The sequence below is a fragment of the Lactuca sativa genome, chromosome 9, assembly GCF_002870075.4.
Source record: "Lactuca sativa cultivar Salinas chromosome 9, Lsat_Salinas_v11, whole genome shotgun sequence".
NCBI classification, from domain to species: Eukaryota; Viridiplantae; Streptophyta; class Magnoliopsida; order Asterales; family Asteraceae; genus Lactuca; species Lactuca sativa.
Genome location: NC_056631.2, coordinates 195630643 through 195653238, shown reverse-complemented (window position 1 = coordinate 195653238; position 22596 = coordinate 195630643).

Genomic DNA, 22596 nt, shown 5'->3' with positions numbered 1-22596 from the left:
TCTTAAAGATCTTGAAAGTTTCAAGAACTAATAAGGAGTAAACCTATTGTTAAAACAATAGCACACGACTTAAGGTTTGTAACATATCGTGTCAACATATTCTTGTTTATGTGCCCATTCCAATTAAGTTAACTATGTATGTGAGTTCTATGAGTTCTCAATTGTTTGCATAACTACTTGGAAGCAATGGTAGGCCCTTGAGCTGCCAAGTGGCAAGGAATTAAGATTGAACAAGTTCAGTCCATATGAGTTTGGATTTGTCACTAACCTTGTCTTATGATTATGGTTATGACAAATTCACATGGATAGGAACACATAAACCATAAAATCTAAGTGTCATAAGGTTTCTATCCGATTCATGAAAATGATGGTGAGGAAACACGTTCACTAAGTAGATTTTAAGGAGAAAACAATTGTGATATTTGCATTTTGAAATTCGATTATGATTACCGCATCCCTTTTCATAATTCGAATTGTGAGCAATGGAAAAAGGTCTAAACATTTGAGACTTATTGGTGTAAGATCTTAAATAGTTTAGACACACATGTGAGTTATCTAAGGAAAGGTGTACGAGCTTGAGAGGCCTAGATAAAGTCTTATCAAAGCATCTTGTGTCAGAAATCTAAACTTTGGTAATGAAAGTCAATAAAGTATTGATTTCTAGAAGTCCAGCTGATTTCTAACTACATGTCAAAGCTAGTAGGAGAATAAGTGTTATGATAGTAAGATAACAATTATTATGCTGGTGGGAGCATAATCAATTATGGTAAATGTTGCGAGTTAGCAATGTTAATTATAGAAAACAAAGTTTCAATTTGCAAGTTCCAGAGTTTCAAAAGTTGTTTTGCTATAATTAAGGGAGAGAAAATTATACTTCTTTTCAATTCTAAAAGCTTAGATTGAGGTTTTAATCACATTTAGTCGAATATATATATATATATATATATATATATATATATATATATATATATGTTGGAATGGTTCAACATAAGAAAATTCTGTATATGGAGATGTTAATTGCATTCTCAAAATTTGATTATGATTACGACACCTCTTTTCATAATCAAAATTATGAGAACAAGGCAAGTAGAATTGTTATAGCAAAAGACTGATCAAGTATCATGTCTTTATGTTAGACATTATGAATCGTATTCCATATGCTTCGGGTATAGGATCGATTGCATATGCTATACTATTCTTGTGTTCTAAATTTTCCAAATGTCTAGGGTATTAAGAGGGAAAAGGACTAGAACCGGTCATGACTAAAGTGGTTGAGCAACTGTTAAGGACAATCTAAGGTTCGCCAAGGATTGGTTGCTTAAGGACAGTTAGAAGTATAGTAATGAATGGACCATATTGATATTATTATGAATAGACAGGAGTCTATTAATAATTAATTGTTGTATGGAAAATATGGAATGTTTCCATATTGGGAGTTGAAGAATAGATGAGAAAGTTAGAAACTTTTATGCAAGAAGGATGTTCAAAGGAATGTACTTTGAGACTTCATTTCCATGGAATTGTCCTGCAACAATCTCCAACGAAATGTTTTGTAATATAATTGGTCAAGTCTCTGTGACTTTTTGGTATCTAGACATTACAAAAGAACCACTGCATGATAGTTTCGAATCTAACACTTTCTAGTAGTGACAAGAATTTGGAATTCTTACACTTGCCATAAGGATTTGGAATGATGTAATGAGCATCATTAAATTTTTTTTAGTTGATCTATTTCACAAAGTAAGGACCATAGACAAACATAGTGTGCATGCTTGGAGCATGGCATGTTCTCCGGCCCATGTTCCCCTTGTATATATATATATATATATATATATATATATATATATATATATATATATATATATATATATATATATATATATATATATATATATATATATATATATATATATATAGGTGTTAGGGGAGAAGAGTAGAGGATTGATGAAACACAAGGAGTGTACGACCAAGAGAGAAACTAGAGAGAAGTTTTGTGTGTGTGAATCTTTTGTATTCGGATCTTCATTCTAATCAATTCATACATAGATTCATCATATTTTTCTTCTTCTTCTCTTCTATTTTATCTGAAATCATCCGTTTGATTGGGATCCGCACCATCAAACGGATTTGATTGATACACATGCATTTTAGGGACTTACAGAACCTTACAATTTGTATCAGAGCAAGGATTGTATCAGTCAATTTTGTCAGATTTGGAGCATTATTTGATCTTATTTTCGAAAGATTTTTGCGTTTTTGGATAGATCTCTACAAAATAAAGGGGGTTTGTTCTTCGTGTTTTTCATAAAAAAAGGGTGTTTGATCGAGTTTTGGAGCTTCAAAGTCGAAAAATCGGTGTTTTTGGTCGAAACCTGCTAGGGTGTGGCGGAGTTTACGGTCGGCGGCTAGGGTTTCGGAGTTCACGACCCGAGGTTCACGGTCCGGAGTTTGCGACCCGAGGTTCACGGCCTCGGTTTGCGGGCCGAATTTGCGGCTGGTCTTCGCACCTTGCACCGGGTCCTCGCCTCGCACCTCGGTCCCCGTCCTCGCTTCGCAGCAGCAGACGTCGCATATAAAAAAATAGGAAGCAGTAGCGGAGGTGTCGGGGTTCAAACTCGGGACCTTTGGTTCATTTATTCACGCGCTTTACAAGTTGAACCAAGGAACAACTTGTTGCAAGCCTTTCGATTTTTATTCATAAACACTTCCTGTCGCACCACTTTCGCAATTTTTACACTTTTTACCCCAAAATTAAATTTCTTTTATTTTTAAATTCCTTTTTCATTAAAATAATAATAATAATAATAATAATAATAATAATAATAATAATAATAATAATAATAATAATAATAAATAGTTTTTAAACTTTGACTTTCTCGTTTAAATTTTAAATTTTCAAATTTAGTTTTTCGGTTTGACTTTTAAGTTTGACTTTTAAGTTGGTTTTTTTTTAAATTTGACTTTTAAGTTTGACTTTTTCAAATTTGACTTTTGAGTTTGATTTTTTTAAAATTTGACTTTTTAGAAAACGGGTATTTTTAAATTTGACGTGTAAGTTTTATCTTAGTTTCGAGTTGTGTTTTTAATGGCTTTTGAGGTCAACAAGGGAATTGAAGAAATGAAAGAGAATCGTCAGGATATGTTATGACAAAATTTCAACATTTTCGATAATATCCCTAGAGAAACCCTCGAAACTCAGTTGCAGCGATTTACTACACTTATTACTGAGATGAATATAGTTGGGATGTTCTTGTCTAAATCTGAGATAAACAAAAAGCTATTGAATTCACTTCCAAAATCGTGGGATATGAACGTAGCTGTCATCAAGAAGACAAAAGATCTCAATCGTCTTAGTATTGCTGATATAATTGAAGAGCTTGACGTTTTGAAGTGTGGAAATACAATTGAGTTCTGTAAACCTTCCGGTCAATGAAGTTTCATGTTCTTAATCATGTGAAGTTTCATGTATATTATCTAGTGAAGAGATGATTAAATTTCTTCGAGAACAAATTAATTTATTAAAAGGAGAATTTGAGGACTTGAGATATGAAGGATATCAACTTCGGAATGGACAGAAAAACCTAAAGGCTGAATTAGAAGCAAAAACCAAAGACTTTAGGAGGCTTCAAGAAGATTATAACAACAAATGTGAACATTATGATTATATCGAGAGACATAATGTTGAGTTAATTACTGAGCTTGATACATTAAAAGGGCAATTTCAAACTGCAAATTTTGATTTTAAAAAGTTTGATGTATCAAGTGAAGTAGTTGTCAACACGATAGACCATTGTATGCAATTTAAACATAATCAGTCAAAGGGTTTAGGATATGATCATGTAGCTCCTCCTTTTAATCGTACATATCAATATCAAACTTTGTCTAAAGAGGAGATTGTCAACAAACCTTTCATGGTTTATGGCAAGCCATCTGGTTTTGTTTCAGGAGGATTTATTAATGTTGAAAATACTAACATTTCTACTTTCCCTGCAGATCAATCCTTAAATCAATCCAAGCAAGCAGCTAAAGAGAGTGTGTCTGATAGTAAAGTAGCAGAAGATGAGAACCAGGAGAAAACCATTGAACAAACCAACATCTCCTTGAGCTCTGAATCTGTTGCTTCGAACTCGGCTGCTTCTAATTAACCTGCCGTTGAGAAATACAGGCGTCCAATTCCAGCACAACAGAGTGCTTGTTGCAAGTGTGCATGTGGGAACAATAAGAGTCAAGGCAAGGATACGCCACCAGGGGCAGGAAGAAACAACTTCCCAGTGAAGAAAAAGACATGTTTTCACTATGGAACACCTGGACACATTGCCAAAAACTGTACTCATCGCGCATACGTTCCCTACTATACACAAGGCTAGTAGAACGCGCCAAGAGGGAGATTTTCCCCTCAAGGTCACATTCAGACAATGCCGACTGGAATGCCATAAAGGCCAAGAATTCAACTCCCAAGGCCAAGCATCCAACTCCCAAGGCTAAGCATCCAACTCCCAAGAACAAGAAGGGAATGCTGGCCCAGAAGTCTAGTTCAAGAGATGCTCCTGTGAAGCCAAGACCGGTTAGGTCAAATTCATCTCCGCAGCCGGCTTCAAGTTCCAAATCAAGTGCTGAGGCACCCATCGGATCGAACAAGAAATGGGTTAAATCCGAATATAGATGGGTACCAAAGGTGAAAACTCCCAAATCTTCTAATGAATCTAATATTTCATCGTCTTCTATTTGTGATAAACATGATATGTCATGGGAGAGAGTACCCTGTAATGATGACAAAGGTCGACCCAGTTTCAAAATGGATTGGGTTCCAAAGACCAATTGATCTCGCTCTGTGCTGGAGCAGCTATGAAGGCATATCATCAGACTTCGGTTTGTTGGTAGTGGCCGTTGCAGGCACATGATAAGGGACATCTCTCAACTGTACAACATCCAGACTTTTGTTTGAGAGTAGGTGTCCTTTGCGGGAAGGGAAGAAAGGAAGGGATCATATGGGGTTTGTGCTTAATGACATGAAGAATTTTCGGATCTGTTATGAGATTATGCGTGCTGTTCTCAGACCTTCTGGATGCAAATTCAATCGGTGACTTACGGTTTGAATTTTCTTCTCTATACTCCTGAGTTTTTCTTAAGCTGATTCGCTTTAAAGACTAATTGTTGTGTTAGGATAGTTTAAATTTGCGCATTTACTTTCGTTTCTCTCCTATGCACAAAATTAGGGGGAGAAATAAAAACAAAACAAAAATTAGAAAATTTTAAAAAAATCCAAAAACATTAGAAAATCAGAAAATCAAAAATATGGTGTTAATGGAATGTGCTTGCAGGAGATGTTTTGGGAAGTGATATCAAGAATGTGATAACGGGCAGTCTAAAACATGTGTAAAGGGCTGAATCTGAATTCTCTAGACTCTATGCTCGATGCGCTGGTAGGCACGAAAGATTTTAAATGGATTTGACTAGGAAGAGTTGAACTGAAGGAATTCAAGGACTTGACAAACATTGAACTAGTTAGATCCGTTTAGCCTGACAATACGACGCTCAGATAGGTTGAGCAGGGAGATATACATGAGAATCTACCGGTCACATTAAAAGAAGCCGTATCTAGAACTGTGGATTAACTTTTCCTCGATGTGCGAATTCTGTCCTTAATTCCGGTTTTGATGGGGTGACTGGGGAATTCCGATAAACTAGTTCTGTAGAAGGTTATTTTCTTGCTTTCTGTATGTTAGTCATATGTTGCCTCCTCTGCGTGATTGAGAGATCCGACTTGGACTGTAACATATGAAATTCTATCTCTCTGCATCTTCTCTCTATGCAATTCTTTCTATCTGTTAGCCATATACTACCTCCTTTACGTGACTCATAATCCGACCTAGTACACAGTATATGCATCATTCCCTTCTCAATCCCTCGAAAAACTTCAGTTAGTCATATGCTTCATCCTTTGCGTGATTGGAAGAGATCCGACCTGGATGTACAACATATGCATTCTAAATCTATCTTCTCTCTAAATAATTGTCTGCTCACCCGGTGTAAGGAGTATTCTGGAAGTCCTTGATGGCTGGAGCATATCAGGAAGCGGGAAACATGTTCTAGTACAATTAAAATTGAACACATACAGTTTGTCTGTAGATCTCGCTGCTCAATTTAAGTGGACAACAATATCTTTGGTCATTGTCAGCTGAATGGTCCTTAAGGAATATTATCTAGGAACTTAGGATCACATTGTCTTGTCACTTATAGTATGTCCTAATTTTGTCACAATCTCTCGTGTTTAAGTGGACCACAATACCGACGATTGACCAGATCTATTCATGAAGGGAGAGGTACTAATAAACGGATAAAGGTTGTCTAAAAACTTTGAACCCAAATCACTCTTAAAGTTAGCTATTATTTTATTTTTGTTAAATTTGTTCATAGTTTCTTCTAATTTAAATATTAGGGGGAGAATTAAAAAAAATAAAAAATAACAAAATAAAAAATCAGAAAAATTCAAAAATCAAAGAAAATTTTCTGAAAATTAAAAATCCAAAAATAGTGTTATTTCTGTTTTGTTTCTGTTTTAAGTTTTCTTTTAGTTTTGTTTTGTCTTGAAAAGTGATTGCAGGTATAGAGAAGACTCATGGAGTTTGTGATGAAGATTTCTGAGCCAAGGCTTCATCCGCGAGCATCGAAGAATTCTCATTCAAAGGAGCAAGAAATGAAGATTATTCTTCCAACATTCAATCCTTCAACCCCAGAAGCAAGGTGAAGCGGAAATTGAAGATTATGTGACAGATTGCATTGAAGCCTCCTCAACCAGTCTGCTACTATCGTTGTACCTGCTAAAGTGATCCAGAAGATTTGTTCTCTCTAAAGATTCTCAAGCTGAAAGCGTCATCTTTCAAGAATTAGTACATCAAGCATCCTCACCCAATGTGCATTCAATTCCAAATCTTGAAGAAAAGCTCAAGGGCTCAAGATGAAGTGATTCATGGAAGATTCATATGTTCATCCTGATGCTGTGAAGAAATCGAAGGTTAAAGCTGAAGCCAAGCTCTCAATGAAGATTAAAAAGAAAATCCAGCTACTTTTTAGGGAAGCTTGTTGGGTCAATTAAGAAAAAAAAAACTATAAACCAAGGGGGAGATTGTTGGGTCAAAATATGGTTTATACTTTGCTTTTCTGGGCAATTGTATTTTTATGTAATATTTTATGAGCTTACAATCTAGTTTACGGCCAGGTGGGGTGTTTACGGTCAGTGTTTACGGCCGTAAACCCATTTACGGTCTATGTTCTCCGGCCCATGTTCCCCTTGTATATATATAGGTGTTAGGGGTGAGGAGTAGAGGATTGATGAAACACAGGGAGTGTACGGCCAAGAGAGAAACTAGAGAGAAGTTTTGTGTGTGTGAATCTTTTGTATCCAGATCTTCATTCTAATCAATTCATACAAAGATTCATCATATTTTTCTTCTTCTTCTCTTCTATTTTATCTGACATCATCCATTTGATTGGGATTCCGCACCATCAAACGGATCTAATTGATACACAGGCATTTTAGGGACTTACAATGAAAAAACTCTTTGTAAAAAATACTTGGAAAATGACAATAAATTAAAAATGGGGTTTTGGTGTTTTGAAATACTTGAAACAAACTAGAATTAAACTATGATTTAAATAGACAATTTCAACAAAAATAAGAGTTTGATGTAAATCAATAAGGGAGAGATGGTTGACTTAAAGTTTCCTCACTTTGACTTTTCATGAACATATCATTAGAATCCAATGGTGCAATACTTGGTTTAAATCCTTAATTTGGCTATAGTAATCCAAGGAGCTTGAGATTACCTATACTTCTCTTAGTTGTTGAAATGGTTAGAGAAGCTAATAACAATTTTCTTAGTCAAAGTCACTAATTCCAATAAGCATGTAATTAGTGAAAGTCAATTAGCATTAAGAACCAGAAAGTCACCAAATCCAAGATGAGTCAAAAGCTTCCACTACCATGTTGGAGAAAATGTTTTTATGAATGTGTGAAGTAAAACTAACACAAGAATCACTTGTTGCTTGCTAATTTTAAGATCATTTACTTAATCAAGAAATTAGCCAACTAATCACCACAAACACATTTAAACTCATCAATAAAAACACACAAGCAATGATAAGAAGTTAAAACACAAAACATTTTCATAAAGATTCAAACACAAATTCATGGATTCTTCAATATTCAACAAAAGTTCAAAGGATTCAACAAAATTCAACCAAGATTTGTTTAGCCAAGCATGGCTAAACTCCAGAAAACAAAGTTAGTTAAGATTGTACCAAACATTTGACAAGAATTAAGAGATGAAAAGATGAAGTTCTTCAAGGTTTTTAGTCTTCAAATTGCTCCCAAATTCCAAAGAGAATGTCTCCAAATCAGATGTAAAAGATAAGGCTGAAGAGGCACACCCACCTTCCCAATATAGAGCTCCAAATGAAATCCTGAAATTGCCCCTGCAGGAACCCACGCGGGCCGCGTGGATTCTTACGCCGGCCGTGTGACTATGACGGAGTTTTGGGCTTCTTCAAGTGTTCGGCCCCCATAGCTATTCCATTGGCCCAGTTTGAGTCCAATCATCTTCTAGCCCATTTTTCTTTAAGTTATCTTCAATTTGAGCCCAATTTGACTTTTCCAAATCCTCCAAAGCTCTCGTAATCACCTGTCATCAATGTCCGCACACTAGAAAATTCTCCCGCATCTTGCAAATTTAAAATTTAATTCTTCCAAGCCTTCAAGTAATTGACAAGCCCACTTCATGCATCATCTCCATAGCAATCAAGCCTAAAATCCTCGTTGTCCTCCGAGTCCAATGGATTTCCAAAAGATCCCGCTCCGCTAGTCTCCTTAAAATCTACAATTATACTCACGAAACTTGAAATACTTGAAAGCGGTCATAAAATAACAAAAAGGAAAATATGAATGGAAATTAACGAAAATGTGAATGAAATATGCTAAAATAAACTATAAAAAGAAGTAAATAAAATGAAACTATCAAATCACCCCAAGATTAAACCTTACTTGTCCTCAAGTAAGACAAGACTAAAATGAACTCGGGATGAACTATCCTAAGAAAAATAAAAAAAAATGGATAGAACTGTGGAACTTGATCACCGTTAGTCAACATGGTCATAATTGATCTTGCTATTATCTCATTACTTTTTCGTCTGATGACAATGGGACCATAAACCACAGCCAGAACAACTCCTCTAGGTGAGCAAGGAGGGATGGTCAGTCGCAGTTCCAATGGAACATGCATACAATGAAGAAAATTTGTAGTAGGGAGAAAGCAGTTAGATGGGCTCGTGCGGAGCTCTTCTTTAAGTGTACACTCTTATCACGAAAGTTGTGTGATCTCACGCCTGTCGGTTTCTCTCATGTGTAATTGAATTTAATCGCTCGGGAACCGTTGTAGGAATCGGTTCACTTAGCGTTGGCCCAAACCTCCCGTAGTATCCTACTAGACAGTCTCCCTAACATCACCAATTTGCGAAAAAAAAACTCGATCTATATACAATAAAAAAAGCCTATATAAATGAATATCAAACGCCGGGTGACCAAAACGTTGGAAAATTTGCTCAATAATTGAACCGATCACCCATCTCAGATAGTTGCAGCTGGAAATTTGCAGGCGATTTTTTTTTTGTTATAACACATACTTGAAGGTAATGTATCAGCAATCGAAATTTTTAACAAGAAAACCTTTTTACTCAAAATTTGGTTCCTAAAAGTGTGTAAGTGGAACCGAAGGGTAGTAATATAATACAAATGGTCTAAGTGTGAAACTGACCATGTATGGAGCATAAAGATTTAATGTAAGCTCCTTTACAAACTTGCAATTTTTCAAAAATAATGAAAATGTCCACATGCGGACTAAAAGGCTCTCTAAAATCCTAAGAAAATCGCAAAAACATATGGTGATGTAAAGAAACCGGATATGGATTCTACTCTAGGACAAGCACCAGTGCTTCATTTTAACGGTTCAAACATGATCAAGTGTGATCCTCTCGGCGGTAGTGACCGCAAGGCTAAGAACATACATTGCTATATTATATCCTACAGTTGTTAGTATTGCATGCATAATTCTTCATGAAAACTACTTGGCCATGATCACTTACCCCTTTAAGCTCCAGCAGTTGATCCCAGGTATGAAGTCCCAAACTGCAGCTAGTGGCCCCGGTTCGATGGGCGAGATAGCAACAAGATCCTGTACCAATAATGATATAATAACTATGAACCTGTTCCATGACATCCAAGGGGGTGAGAATAAACAGACAACAAAAAATGCATGAGTGCTAATGCCCTAAGCTAAATGTTATGGTGGTGGTCTCGTGGGATACCGACCGGTAGATCTCTGGGAAATCGAGTTTTTGTGTGGAGCGCGGGCGGGGCACAGGCCGCGTGTAACATTCCTTCTTTTCTCTCGAGTCCATAGAAGGGTCAGAAGAATTTTGGGTCGAACCACACGGGCCGCACAATGGCCGCGTGGAGGCTGGGTGAACTGAAGCTCGAAAAAAATACTAAGTGTTGAAACCAGCCACGCAGGCCGCGTGGAACCCGCATGCTGGCCGCATGTGCTGAACAGGGCTGGAGGTAGTTCTTTTATGCGGGCAAGGAATGGGCCAGACATAAGCCGCACAAAACCTTACGTGGGCCGCATGAATTTTCACGCAGGACGCTTGACTTCCTGTACTTCAAATTTTGAAATTTTTCTAAAAACTTGAGTTTTTGCCAAAATGATTCCCGCAAAGTACCGGTTTCAAAAACACAACAAAAGGTTTGGACCAAAGGTGAGAATAAAGCTTGAAATTTTTCAAAAATGAACATTTTTCAAAAAAATCCAAAATTATTTATTCGGTTTATAAAAGACGAAAGCACAATGCTTCCCAAAAATGCCCTTCTTTAACGTCTTTGGCGAGACTTCCTCCAATCTTTTCTTCAATATTTTGGGGTGTCCAAACGGATGATGATTTGGACATTTGCATCAAAACCTCCATATAAAGGCTTCAACCGATGTCCATTAACCTTGAAAACTTGCCCCGTGTTGACATTTTTTAGTTTCCACACCTCCATTGGGACTCTTTTCTTGTATTTGACTTTCTTTTTACGGGAGAACCATACCGAACTTCGACCTTTGATAATAGCAATCATCCAACCATATATTTTCTTGTACTTGTTTAGTAAGGTGACCAACTCTTTCCTCTTTGACATGGTGGTTGAGTAGGTGACCGGCTTGGCGTCCTCTTTCTCGAGATACTTATCATTTGAAGGGTCCAACAGATTTATCGTTTCCGGCTCTTGTGGTTGTTCTACCATTGGAGTTAGTTTCTCAATAGTAGTGGGTGGCTCAAACTCTCTTTCGTTAATTCCTAACACGTCCTCTATAGTTTTATTGGCATATTTCTCAATTTCTTCTTCCTCCTTGATTGCCACTTCCACTTCTACTCCTTCTTCCACTTCTTCATATAACACTCTTGGGCCATCAAAACTTTTCTCATCTTTCAAAGGAATGGCACATGCGCTATGCCATGGGCTCTCTTCAGATGGTAATTTGTCTTGATATTCCATTATACTTACTGATTGAGCAATTTGTGTTATTTGTTGCTCTAAGCTTTTGAGGCTAGCTTGGGTTGTTTCTTCAAAAAATTAGGTAGATGTGGCAATGCTTTTCACAGTCTCCTCTAAGGACATCCTTGGTATTTCAAGTTGTTGAGGAGGTAGAGGGTATGGATGTTGCAATTGTGGAGTTGGTTGGTATTAGTCACTTCTCCAAGCTTGGTATGAGATTTTGTATTGGTTGTATCCCCAAGCTTGGTTGTTGTCCCACTATTGATCATGTTGAGGTTGATCACAACTTCATTTATTCGACCAGTAGTAGCTTCCCTTCTCTTGCACTTCTTCCCATCTTCCTTGTAAATATGGACACATGTCAAAATGATGTCCATTTTGGGCGCAAAAATCACAAATAAGAGGCATGGGTTGCACACTTTGGTCACTTTCAATCATCATAACTAACTGAGCTAGCTCAGAAAGTTTATCTTCAATGCAACGAGTGTTCATTCCCAACCCATACTTTTTTTCTTCACTTCTTGAGTTTTAAACTAAAGTACCTACACAATGAGATCTAGGCATAGAGAAACAAACTGATTAAATATAAACCAATCCCCGACAACGGCGCCAAAATTTGGTGGTTATCGAGGCCAAAAAAATTAATAACCCCAAATCTTTTACACTAAAATAGTGTATAGTGGTAAAGGGATCGAATCCACGGAGATTGGTTCAATTTAATAACTCTATGAAAAATCACTTTGTAAAAAATACTTGGAAAATGACCATAAATTAAAAATGGGGGTTTTGGTGTTTGAAATACTTGAAACAAACCAGAATTAAACTATGATTTAAACAGACAATTTCAACAAAAATAAGAGTTTGATGTAAAATCAATAAGGGAGAGATGGTTGACTTAAAGTTTCCTCACTTTGACTTTTCATGAACATATCATTAGAATCCAATGGTGCAATACTTGATTTAAATCCTTAATTTGGCGATAGTAATCCAAGGAGCTTGAGATTACCTAGACTTCTCTTAATTGTTGAAATGGTTAGAGAAGCTCATAGCAATTTCCTAAGTCAAAGTCACTAATTCCAATAACCATGTAATTAGTGAAAGTCAACTAGCATTAAGAACCAAAAGGTCACCAAATCTAAGAGGAGTCAAAAGCTTCCACTACCATGTTCGAGAAACTGTTTTTATGATTGTGTGAAGTAAAACTAACACAAGAATCACTTGTTGCTTGCAAATTTGAAGATCCTGTACTTAATTAAGAAATTAGCCAACTAATCATCACAAACACATTTAAACTCATGAATAAAAACATACAAGCAATGATAAGAAGTTAAAACACAAAACATTTTCATAAAGATTCAAAAACAAATTCATGGATTCTTCAATATTCAACAAAAGTTCAAAGGAGTCAACAAAAGTCAACCAAGATTTGTTTAGCCAAGCATGGCTAAACTCAAGAAAACAAAGTTAGTTAAGATTGTACCAAACATTTGACAAGAATTAAGAGATGAAAATATGAAGTTCTTCAAGGTTTTTAGTCTTCAAATTGCTCCCAAATTCCAAAGAGAATGCCTCCAAATCGGATGTAAAAGATAAGGCTGAAGAGGCACACCAACCTTCCCAATATAGAGCTCTAAATGAAATCCCGAAATTGCCCCTATAGGAACCCACGTGGGCCACGTGACTATGACGGAGTTTTGGGCTTCTTCAAGTCTTTGGCCCCCACAGCTATTCCATTGGCCCAGTTTGAGTCCGATCAACTTCTAGCCTATTTTTCTTTAAGTTCTCTTCAATTTGAGCCCAATTTGACTTTTCTAAATCCTCCAAAGCTCATGTAATCGCCCGATCATCAATGTCCGCACACTCGAAAATTCTCCTGCATCTTACAAATTTAAAGTTTAATTCTTCGAAGCCTTCAAGTAATTGACAAGCCCACTTCATGCATCATCTCCATAGCCATCAAGCCTAAAATCCTCGTTGTCCTCCAAGTCCAATTTCTTTCCAAAAGATCTCGCTCCGCTAGTTTCCTTAAAATCTGCAATTATACTCACGAAACTATAAAGTACCTAAAATCGGTCATAAAATAACAAAAAGGAAATTATGCATGGTAATTAACTAAAATGCAAATGAAATATGCTAAAATAAACTATAAAAAGAAGTAGATAAAATGAAACTATCAATTAGTACAAGCGAGCATTTGGGTCGAAGTGTATCCGTTCCTTTTACCCCATGTGGATAAAAGCGATATTTGTGGGCCCCTCGATGATTTAGTGATGAAAATGCTAAGTGCTTGGCTAAGCCTAGACTGATTTGATTTGTTCAATTAGTCAATCGTCATAAATCGGAAATCAGGAAACAACATATGGACAGAGAGAATGGTTATAATCCACGTCTCAGTCCATATGATATCTAAAATGGAGGAATATATGATCCCTTATCTAATGGACACGTCATTGACTAGATCAGAGTTCGACAACGGCTTTTAAGAGCTACAATTTCTAGTCGGGTTGGAATCATGCTTGCAATAATAGTTATTAGACTTATCGAGGTGGGAGACTGTTGGATTTGGTGTCTAAGCCCATAACTATTATTGGTATGTACTTGACTCGAGAGTAGCATGGTCCATTTGGGTTGCATGGCATCAGAACGATTTGGATAGAATTTTGTGAGAAGAGGATATTTAAGATTTATTAATATATTATAAGTACTAATATATTAATATGAAATCATATTATTTAATTAGTATTGATCAAGAATTAGTTTGGAATTAACTTTTTGATCAAAAGAGACTAATTAAATAAATGGGGATTGATTTGGTAAATCATTCATTCTTATAAAGTGGGCTTATGATCCATAGTTCTTCATGTTGGGCTAAACCCATGTGGTAACCCATGGATACTCCATGGAGGTTAAAATCCATGGATCATGAGGAATATGGAAAGTCATGAGTTACATGGTGTAACCTTAATGTGCACACTATATAAGAAGACTCATAGCTCATGAAATTGGCACTAAGGAGTGACTAGTGATAGACACATGAGGGCTAGCCGATTTTGAGTGTAATAATCTTCTCTCAAGTTATTCCAATTGCTGGTGGTGTTGTGTGAACCATTTGAGGTGCAACACTTGGGGCACTAAGCTCTTTAAGGTCCAAGGAATCAAGCTACAACAAACGGTATGTCATTCAACTATATTTTATATTGTATATACTCCATAATATGCTAGTTAGGATGATACCTTGGAAAATTGATATTTGCATGTATAATAGAGAAAATATAGATCAAAGTTTCCAAGACCTGCCATAGATGCTGGCTGTTCTCTTCCTTAGTCCGAGAATAAACGAGTATATCATCGATGAAGATAATTACAAAGTTGTCGAGGAATGGTTGGTATACTCGGTTCATTAGGTCTATAAATGTTGCGGGTGCATTAGTTAGACCGAAGGGCATAACCACAAATTCATAGTGCCCATAACGAGTTCAGAAGGCAGTTTTGGGGATATCTTCTTCTCGGACTCACAATTGATGGTATCCAGATCTCAGATCTATTTTCGAGAAGTAGCTGGCTCCTTGTAACTGATCAAATAGATCGTCGATCGTAGGAAGCGGGTATCAATTTTTGAAGGTGAGCTTATTGAGTTCATGGTAATCAATACACATGTGGAAGGAACCATCTTTCTTTTAGACAAACAAAACCGAAGTTCCCCAAGGATAGAAGCTTTGTCTTATGAATCCTTTGTCTAACATTTCGCTCAACTGGCCAGATAGCTTTAGCATTTATGTAGGGGCTAATCTATACGGCGACTTGGCAATCGGTGTGGCTTCGAGTACTAGGTCAATTCGACATTCGACATATCGTTCAGGGGGGCATAGGGCCATTGGGGCCTTGTTGGTATGGTGGCACCCTATTGACGTTGGGGGGGGGGGGGTTGATGACTTCAGACTCTGCGTCCGACAAGTCATCCTCCTCCTCGTCTTCATCCACTTCGTCATCGATGTCCTCTTCTTCTTAACTCTTCCATAGGTTCTTCCTCTTCTGGGTCTTCCATAGGCCCTTCTTCTGGGTCCTCTTCTATCCACTCTCCATTTCCCTGATTGGGAAAATAAGGGTCGCCTGGCAAATAAAATCCTGCCATGTTGTCTGTACGAGAATATAAGTACAAGAGAAGATGCATGAAGACTCCAAACAATGCCAAATACTCCTATAGTATTTTAAATTGCTTATGTTTGGTTCCTTAAAACTTTTGGGTATTAGGTTGGTAAGTTTTAGATTTGTTGTCCACCCCGATCACTCCCAAACACATGTTGGTCGTATTTGGAATAAATATAGTTGATCATGCTATATTTATCCCTAATACGATTACATAGCTGTCTGGGTTTAACCGCGATGTCTAACTCCTCTAAAGACTTTTTATTGTTTCTTATTGTGACATTACTCCTAAAACACACACATATGTATGTATTTTATTTTTGTTTAGAGTATTTTAGTTCCATTGTATTTATAGTCGCATAACTTGTATGGTTAGATATGCTAGTTCATAATAAACAATGCTTTGATACTAATCTGTCACACTCCCGATCCGGGATGTCGAAAACGTACGGGGGTGGGTGACTTCATCTTGTAATATCATAACAGTTGATTATAAATGAGGCATAGCAATCCACACATCAAACATTAAGATAACAAACTTACATTGTTTATATAATGTATTTGTTCACAAATTACAACAAAATTGACATCAGTAAGTAAATCCAAAATGCAGCAAAATATCTAGTGTCCAAGGCTCATATACCTGCTCACTGAGTCCATGAGAATACAAGTCATTTTGAAAAGCATCAAAATATAATGTTGGTGAGTTCATAAGCATATTTGTAAGAAAACTTGATAATAGTTTGTAAACATCCAGAAAATCCAATATTTTCTGTAAAAGTAGTTTATGAGTCTTGTTCCAAAATCGTGTGTATTTGCATGCATGTTATTTTTTTTCCTTTGTTTGTATTTGAAAAGAGTATTGTAAAATCCTGCTTGATCACTTATGAATTTTGAGTTTTATTCGTGGAACTTTGAGGTTGTGATGAGCTACTAGAAGCTTAGGGCTTCTCACCACCTTTCTGGGGATATAAAGTTCGTTGGAAACGGACTTGTAAAGAAGAAGCTACAACAGTTTGACGTTTTGGCAAGTTTAGTCCTTATTTTGAGATGTGTGGCAGTTGAGTACGCGGGGCGTAATTATGTGTACGCTCGGTGTGCTCATATGCATGGAAGAGAAGCAAAGGCCACCTAGTACGCTGGGCATACCAAGGGGTACATTGGGCGTACTAGGTCCTAGAAGAAAACCCTAATGTTTTGGAGTATCTCTATTTAAAAAAATAATATGCCTTCATATTCAGCCACCATTTCCAGCATCTTACTTTCTTCAAAACCCTAAATCTTGTTTCTTAGCTTGTGTGAGCATTGGAGGCTTATGAAGTGATCTTGTGGGATTCTTTTGAGAGGAAGGAACTTTGAAGGAAGAAGAGTTGTCATTTAAACTTTTGGATCTGAGTTTTCTTGAGGATGGAGCATCACTCAGAGGTATCAAGCTCAAAACTTTGCTCTTATTTTCCATAGTTCATTTAATGGTCCATTTTAGGGTTTATGTCCCCCAAAGCTTGAAGCTTTATGAGTTGGTCAACCCCAGAGCCTTATACTTGTCCTCTTTGATGTCTTTAGACGGTAGAAGTTCATAAAAACTTGGTCATCAAGATCTCCCCATCTATAAGATATGTGGATTTTATGGTGAAAAAGTGAGAGTTTATGAGCTCTAAACTTGTCCAGCCTTGATAGAGCTTAAAGTAACCAACTTTATGTTATAAGAGACTTCATTTGACCGAGATCTGGGATAGTAGCCTTTGTCTTAATGGGTTAAGACCACTTGAGTGAGATAAGCAAGTCTGGGACGTACACCGAGCGTACTCCTAGCTACGTGCAACATAGCACCGAGCCACCCCCACTGCATGCATGGCTAGGCGTACGCCCAGCGTAGAGAGACGTACGCCTAGCGTACGTGGCGAGTGTTGACGCCAATTGACTTTTAAGGTTTTGAGAAAATAGTCTTTTCACCTTCCTAGGATTTAATAAAGTATTATTAGGCTTGGGGGTTAGGTCCATTTATGGTTGGGCCCAATTGAGAAGATTGGGCCATTAGTGGGCCCTTATGCTGGGCTTGCCTTTTTGTCTTGAGTTTAAGGGTTGGGCGTTGGGTGGGCCCAATGGGTTTGGAATAATTACGGACCGAGTTGGTGGGCTATCTTTAGACCTAATGAGTGAGGGTATGGTCTTAGATCCTAATTGGGTTAACTGTGGGTTTGGCACAGTGTTAGAGGCCGGCGGGCAGCAACAACATTTATAGGACTTGTTCATCATCTGAGGTGAGTCTTCTCACTATACTTTACCTAGAGTGGTAATTATGTGTGCCCAGAGGGTCTTATGTGCTTGCTTGAGTTATGCATTTTCTATGTGATATGTATTGTGTGCTATATTATGAGATACTTAGACCGGACTGGAGGGTCCAACGAACTATGAGACTGGTGGGTCCTCACTTAGACCGGACTGGAGGGTCCAACGAGCAGTGAGGTTGGAGGGTCCTCACTTAGATCGGACCGGAGGGTCCTCACTTAGACCGGACCAGAGGGTCCCACTGAGACACATTGACCGCAGGGTCTTACAGAGCTATACCCTCAAGTGGCTAATTATATGTGTGTGGTATTTTGGGGAACTCACTAAGCTTCGTGCTTACCGTGTTATGTGTTATGTGTTTCAAGTTTCCACAGGATCACAGGAAGGCATCGTCTTTATTGTAAACACATCAGAGACAGAGTTAAATTGAGAGGATCCTAGAGTTTTGATATATATAGTTTTTGGATATGAGATTTAATGATTTGAAATTGTGACATTTGTGATTTAATAATTGTGATAAATGTGTTTTTAAATTGAAAATTTTGGGTTGAAATTTACGGCGTTACAAGTATGACCCCATATTTTCTGTATATAAAAGTTGTGGTCCTAAAACCCTAAGACCCAAGTGGTGAAATTAGTTGCATAATAGACGACACATAGTTTTGTACTTTATAAAATGAGTAGGGTGTATGCTTTGTGTAAATTTGAAAATAATATTGTTATTCTCTATGTAAGTCGTTACAACCATACTGATGTGACTAAAGCGCCTGTCTTGATGTTCTTCATGTGTTAGTTTCTAAAGATAATTTTCACCCTAGACTGGCTTGTCTAGCTGTAGCGAAAAGCTCAGGTGTGGGGGTGTCAACCCCGTATAGATATATACACAATATCCCGCTCTCCCTCCAGGAGGCTTTGGTTATAACTACAGGACTTATGATGTACGCTAGGTAGGTAAGAGTGAAGGAGTGTCTCACAAGAGCCTTAGCATAATTTACGCAATTATTGAATCCCATTATTTAATGTTATAAATAATGTTACTAGTGTATATTATCGACTGCAATTTATGACACGCAATAAATCATGTCTTAATTTATACAGTTTACTAGGAGTGTTTAAAGATAGCCCATTTTTACCATAATTGTCAAAAATAGTCCATTTTTACTATAGTTGTCAAAAATAGCCAATTTTTACCATAATTATCAAAAATAACCCATTTTTACCATTATGGTCGAAAATAGCCCATTTTGAGTGAAATTTTCTTATTTTTCCATTTTTCAAGTTTTCATGACAAAAATTTTCTTTAACATTTTCTTGGACATATTTTTGTGATGTTTAACACAAATCAAGAAAATCAATTCTTTTCACCTAGTAACTTGTTTCCATTTTTGACAAACACCAAGATAAATGAAACCATAACAAGATAACTAAGATCCAACAACTTGAGATTTAGCAAAATCTCGAGTTCTTGGAGTGTAAGCATGAAATATCAACATTTCATCACACATAAACATACATACACACAAATACATGCAAATATACAAAGATCTTACACAAGACTAGACTTGTATCGTCCCCCAAAAGAAAGAAAATTCAAAAATAAGGGGTATGAAGCTCACCTTGGTTGTTTTGTGGAGAATTGGAAGTGTTGTGAAGAGTTTGTGAGTTTAACACTAAGATATTCTTGAAGAACACCTTGAAGCTTCTAAACACCCTAGGAAGAGTATACACGAAATTTTTGTGTGCAAAGAACATGAAATGTACATAATAAGGTGTAAGAACACTAGAGGTTGTTGGAATAACTTACCAAAAATCTAGGAACCACTTAGATGATAATAGCTTTGAAGAGAACCTTGTTTGCTTGGAAGGACATAGTTAAATGGAGATGAAGTATTTGGAGAGAAGAAGCTCACAGAGAATGAAGACTGGTTAATTGGAGTTGTGTTCTCTGTATGTGACTTAAAAGGAAAAGGCATGGGTATTTGCTAGTTATTTGAAGGTAGTGCTTTGTAATTTGTTGGGTAATAGAGTGTAAAGTCGAATTATGTTCCCAATCATATCTTTTACGTATTGGAAATCTAATAGAATACAATTTCCTTTGGTACTAGCTTATAGTTGGCCGAACACACATTAAATATTCATGGCATGACCGAATTTAGCTTATTCCATGGGGAATTCAGTCCTAATTGCTTCTATAAGGGAATTCAGTTTTTAATGGACCTCCTAATGAGGCGTGCGGTCATGAAAGGCCCATTACACCTTTTCATAAAGTGTGTTCAGTTATGCCAAGGCCTAATACTCCCATGCTTAAGGTGTTTTCGGTCATGGGGTATCCATGGCCGAACACCTAAATGCATCACAAATAAATTCATGTTTTGGTTACTTTTGGCTTATCTTGATACTTGAATATGTGTTGCTAAATTGTCTCACATGTTTTGCCTATAGGTGCATCCAAAATATGTTTATCTTTGACTTATTATAATCCATTTCAACCAAGTTACATAGAGAGAGTGTTTGCATATGAATACAATCCTAATTCAAAATTGCAAGTTGTGACAATAATTTGTCCTCAAGTTATAGAATATGCAAAGTCTCATTCATAAAACAAATTAACTCCTTATGTTATGGAATTCAAGAGTCTTAAAAGGTTATAAAACTTGCCATCTAGTTTAGGATTCTAAAAGGTTTTGAAGAATTTCAAAACTTTGCCCTCAAGTTTTGGAATTTAAAATTTGATTAAAAGTTTTAATTGTGAAATATTAAATTCTAAACATTTTGGCTTCATAACTTAAATTTAGACTTAAAAGTTTAATTATGGCTTTGTTGATAATTAATTAAAAGAGTATTAATAAATCCATAATTATATGGTTTGAGTTTAATTAAATTAAAGGTCTAGTTTAATTAATAGATTAAACCACCTAGTATGTTAAATGTATAAAATACACACTTATACTATACAACATTAAAAGTCTAATATATTATATATGTATAAGTTAAAAAAGGCCAGTCTTACTGTTAGTAGGTCTCGTTGACGAAGCTGGTCTATAAGGGGTGTTTAAGGAAGCGGCCAGTAAAATGACCGCCATTGGGTATCCATTCTTACCCACCGCACCCTTGACCAGTGCAGGGTCGTTAGCCGAACGGGTTTGACAGTACACTAAAATCCTCATCAAAAGTATAATGAAATACAAAGGAACTAAATACTTTATAAATTCCTAATCTTAGTTACTTTAGGAAAAATGTGAAATTGATGCTAACCCATGAAATTGCACATTTCACCTTATTGGTCAGTTAGTGGAGCGTGTGTGGTTAATCGACACACTAATATGGACTAATGAAGGATGGCAATGAGTTTCTCGTAAATTATCATTGATCAATGGAGTGTGTATGGTTAATCGACACATTGATTAGGTGATTAATGACATCGAGAGTACCCAGCTAATTTTCATGGTTATTCACACCTTGTTTGTGATCCTCAGTATCCCAGTCACAAACTTGAAGGGAATAATCGAGATTAAACATGTCATTGAAAAGTTCAATGAATCTCAAAAGAATCTAGGAATTTCAATTCATTTAAAACCTAATATTCATTTTCGTTTTTCATGGTGGAAATTGGTAAATCGTCATTTACCTACCTTCAAATATTTTGCAATTGGATTACGACATCCCTCTTCCAAATTGCAGAATACTGTGTTGGGTCCTAGCCTTAATATTTCATTTTGTGTGTTATATTAGGGACCTAAATCAACTAACTTGAATTTCTCCGTTGTAGATCTACCTTATCCTTTTGGAAGAGGTTTTCCTTATAAAGATGATATTCCACAAGACAATCGAGGTGAATGATTAATCCCTTCTTTGTGTTGTATTGGAACTTCTCTTCCTCCACCTCCTCCAATAATTCTCCCTGACCCACATGTTAGTCGACTTGAAAAATTCAAGGTCACTCAAGCCCTATTGGCTAGCAAACACAAAGATGGAAAGTATGTGTGTGCACATGTCTTGGAGATGAAGTCACACATTGACAAGCTGGGAATGTTAGGTGTCGTTGTCTGAGGAAGTTGGCTGTTGACTTGGTTCTTCAATCACTTCCTAAGTCATAAAGTCAGTTTGTTAAAGACTACTATATGACAGATCATGACATGACCCTTATCGATCTTACCTATTTGCTAATTGCTGGTAAATCATAAATGATTTGGGACACTGGTAATGCAAATTTGATTGGAAGATCTACTTCCCAAACTTCCATGGACATTGACAAGGGAAACATTGGAAGTCCAGAAAAGATTTCTCTTCCCAAGGGAAAGGGAAAGGCTAATTGTCCCGTGTGCCATTCCAGAACAATCTGTTTGCTTCTATTACCAAGAGAAGGGACATTGGTTGCAAAGCTGCCTTATCTACCTGAAGGATCATAAGGATGGTAAAGTCAGAGTGTATAACTCTGCTTCAAGTAAGCCCATTATCTAATTCTATTAAGTTCCTATTTGGAGATTCTTAATACATGATGTGATAAGATCGCATTTTGATGTTTTGTAGGATCGAAGAAAAGAAAGGAAGCTTAAAGGAAAAGCATGTTGAGT